A 4,425-nucleotide genomic window follows, 5' to 3' on the forward strand; every position below is an offset into this window, starting at 1 on the left:
CGTTTTGCTAAGATATTTACCATTTTATGACCGTTGTGACCACGTATGTTGGTTGCTCTTCTCTCTACATCTTCCAAGCTCCCTTCCTTCCCCTTCAGTCAGAAGAACTTCTGTGCCTAGTTCTCTGAGAGCGGGTTTGCTGGCAACGAAGCCTCTTAGTTCTCTTTCACCCGGAAGCACCTTTATTTCACCTTCGTGCCTGAAGGCTATTTCAGCTAGATATAGAATTCTGAGTTGACAGTTCTTTTCTTTCAGCCCCTTAGACATGTGGCTTTACTTCTTTCTCACCTCCATGGCTTCTGATCTCCAATCTGTAGCCAACCATGGAGGGAGAAAGTATTCTAGGCCATGTCCTGCAGTTAATAAAAACGGTGTCATTTTTCCGGATTCTTGTACTATGGGTCATGTTTGTTTGCGTTTCAAAATTTGTGACTTACTTTTTCCTTTTCTTCTCTCATACTAAGTAAATTTTTACATTTACAGTTGAATGTATATTTATATTTTTTTATTCTTTTTCTTAAAGAGGGTGACTCAAAGTGGTGTCCAGTTTTAGACCCCCCCACACACACACAAACTAGATCAAACCCTGCTTCCACCCTCCAATTTAGACCTCAGTCCCTTCAAGGAGAGCAAGGAAAGATGGGTCATGGCTGAGTTTCGGCCGGACCCCTCCTTCTTGGTATAGTACCTGGCGGAACCATTCTGCCAGAGCTGCCTAGGCAGGCAGGTAGCCTCCCCAGGTTCCTGACGGTCAGAGAACCAGGGTGAGCCAGGCGCCCGAAGGGATCAAAAGCCAACAATCCCAGCTGGGCATCAGAATCAGGAGGGAAGGGGGAAGGGGGAAGGGGGAGGGGAGCACATCAGGGGCAGCCAGAGCTGCAGGACTAGATGCACCCCGTGGAAGACCAGATGCTCCCTCCCATCCTGGGAGTATGTGAGTCCCTCAGGATTTAAACACATCCCGGCAGGCAAGGAGAATATTAAACAGAGATTTCAGCCTCAATCTCTATTCTCCGTCCCCTTCATGCCCCCGCCTCCCCCCTCTGCCCAGCCATCGTCGTCGTCTTCTGACTGCTTCTCCCACAATAGGCCAAGCACTCTCCAGCCCAGCCTCGGGGCCTTTGCACCTCCTGCTCCCTCACCCAGAGGGACCCTTCCCCCCTGAGTCTTCATGGATCTCATTCCCTCACATCTTCCGAGTCTTTGCATGCAGGCTGCCTTGTGGGGCATGTCCTCTGACCACCCTGGGTAAGATGACACTCCCCCATCACTATGGATTACTTCCCCATGGCTTGGCTCTTCTTCAGAACACTTACCGCCCCCTTACAATATTCAATCATATATTTATTTGTTTGGTTGTTTTTTTTTGCCTGTCCCTTCCACTGGAATGCCAATGAAACTCCACAGTGGCAGAGATTTTTATCTGACATGTGAATATTATGCCCCCTCTACCCCTTAAAAAAGGAAAATTACCTGGTACCCCCTAGGCCCCTTGATAAACACATGTTGAATGAATTAACACATTAATCAAGTCTCAGCTACCTGGATGAATGGATGCTGATCGATACGTTTATATAAGGGAAATTAAACTTATATTAAACTGGAATTTGTACCTGCCTCATCAACACTTGGCACTTAGATTGATTTTTTTAAGGGTCTTGCTGAGTGTAAAGTGCTAGGATCTGCCACGTTGGTTTCAGAGTTTCTAGAATCCCACGTTGGTTTCAGAGTTTCTAGAATCCTGTGATTCTCTGTGTCTATGTCAAGGACCACAGATGTCCCAGCTTTGGTGGCTCTGGACAGTTCACCCTGAAATAGAAAGCAGGCTCTTAATGACTCCAAGATGTCCAGGAGAAGCCACGGGCACCCAGCTTGATCTCACACAGCAGTCCCGGCTTGGAGGGATAATTGGGAAAGATTATCACCAGGAAATTGTTTACAGGACAAGTGAGCTCCAGACGTTGCCGGCACCACCCCCAGCCTTGCCTGGTCTTTATTTCCCACAAGTGATTTTCTGAGCAGAGAAAGGCTTTCTGAGCAGAGAAAGGACCCTGACTAGTGCGGTGGACTTATGTAGCTCCAGGGGCAGAAAGGGGGAAGCCACAGAGGACGTGAGGCATGTCCAGGCCATCGTGAGGCATTGGGTGTATGTGAGGCTCTCGGATGGTTCTGGCCCAGGGTCAGCACACCCATGTGCCCAAAGGGGACCAGGCAGATGATCCAAACAAGCAAAGGTGGACAGATGGGGGCCAAGGCTGACAAGACATCCATATCCCTTCTCAAGTGGGCAGCTCTGACCCATGCTTGCCAAACATGGGATGCCAATGTAGCCAGATTCTCTGGTCTCTCATTAAAAGCCAGACATCCGAATTTGTATGTGAAAATTTCCCAATTGTAAATGTTGGCAACAGAATAAAAAAAAATGTTAAAGCACCATTTTCTCATTAATATTTCCATGTAACAAACCACTCCAAATGTAGTGACGTAAAGCGGCCGTTTATTGTGCCCATGGATTCCCTGTGTCAGAGTCTGAACAGGGCGCAGTGGGAATGACTAGACTCGGCTGCCCAGGGCCTGGACCCTCAGCTGGGAAGGCTCAGATGGCCGGGGGGGACCGGAATCATCTGGGGGCTTCTCTGCTCACGTGTCTGGTGTCTGGGCTGGGATGATTCAAAGGCTGGGCTCAGCTGGGACTGTGCACTGCAGCGCCCACACACGGCTTCTCCTCGTGGCCTGGGCACACCATGTGGCTGGGTTCCGAGACAGAGTGCCCAGGGAGCCGGCGCTGCCTACCCAGAGAGGGAGGACTCAAGGACGCCCTTTTATGACCTTTTAGTGTCACTGTGTCACTTCTACAGTACTCAACCTGTCAAAGCAGCCACAGACCCACCCAGATTTAAGGGAAGAGGTACACAAGACCTCCTTTCTTTAATTAATTAATTTATTTTTTAGTGAGAGAGAGGATGGGGGGACAGATAGGGACAGAGGGAGAGAGATGAGAAGCATCAATTCTTTTTGTTACAGCACCTTAGTTGTTCATTGATTGCTTTCTTATATGTGCCTTGACCAGGGGGAGTATCTGCAGCAGAGCCCCAGTGATCCCTTGCTCAAACCAGAGACCTTTGGGCTCAAGCCAGCGACCATGGAGTCCTGTCTATAATCCCACCCTCAAGCCGGCAACCCCCTGCTCAAGCTGTTGAGCCGTGCTCAAGCCGGTGACCTTAGGGTTTCGAACCTGGGTCCTCAGCATCCCAGGGTGACGCTCTATCCACTGCGCCATCACCTGGTCAGACAAGACCCCCCTCCCCATCTCTTGATGGGAGGAGTGTCAGAGGAATTGCAGCCGTTTATAAAAACATCACGCACTGTGCGGCGTGCCCAAAGGGTCTGCAGGCCGGATTTGGCCAGAGCGTTGCTGGCAGCATGGCTGCAGGACGGCAGTGGGTGAAGACCGAGCAGCCACAGTGGAGTGAAGACTAGCGCTCATGTCCCCCTAGCAGAGCTAACAGTGCAGAGCCAAGAGCAGAGGGGTGTCTCCTGGGAGGACTTCCCTTGGGACTCTGGTCCTGACCCCAGTGCACACACTGCTGTCCTTGCCCCTGCTCACAGACCCAGGTCCATCCCAAGCCACTGCCCGACCCCAGGACACGTCCTCAGCATGGCCAGGACACCCCTTTCCTTGCAGACTGGAGCCCCAACCGTTTCCCCTTCTTTTCCCTGGGACTATTTTCTTACATCCTTGGACATAACAGTAGAAGACTGAGCCCACTCTTTCTGTAATCTGATATACGTGCTCCCGAGAGGAAAATACCTCTCTTACTGATCACACTCTCAAAGGCAACCCCAGAAGACTGCCCAGAAGAGGGTGTGCAAGGGAGGGCCGCACACAGATCACGTGAAGCCTTGTGCCCTTGGCCTCGATGTCCATTCTTTCATGTTACACTCGCAATGACCTTGTGAAGCAGTGTTTCCCGTGTCAGAGCTGAGCGGATTGAGCTTCACAGAAAGGACGGAACTAGCGCTGGGTTACTGAGGCCCCTGGGTGGGGCCGCACCAGGTGGGGCCGCGGGATGGGTTCTGAGCAGCACAGCGTGCAGGGCCAGCACTCAGCCCACCAGAGTGGAGGAGGAGGGAGGGGTAAGGAGGACCGAGGTGGGCCAGCGGGGGCCGGACGATGAAGAGACTTGCAAAGCCCACAAAGAATCCTCATCTTGATGAGTCAGGCAGTGGGGAGTTAGTTATTCAAGGGTCTCAAGCTGATGTGCGGCTGCTCATCGACACCAGCGAAGGTGCAGGCGATTCCTTCCGCGGTGTCTTATTCTGCGGACCTCTTTCTCCATGCCTTTTCTTCACTGGATTCCCACCCACGGTGATTAGGCTCCCTGTGTGCCAGATAATAAGGTGACCAATCGTCCTCCTTTAGGG

This window comes from Saccopteryx bilineata, chromosome 6, assembly GCF_036850765.1.
Source record: "Saccopteryx bilineata isolate mSacBil1 chromosome 6, mSacBil1_pri_phased_curated, whole genome shotgun sequence".
Taxonomy (NCBI): Eukaryota; Metazoa; Chordata; class Mammalia; order Chiroptera; family Emballonuridae; genus Saccopteryx; species Saccopteryx bilineata.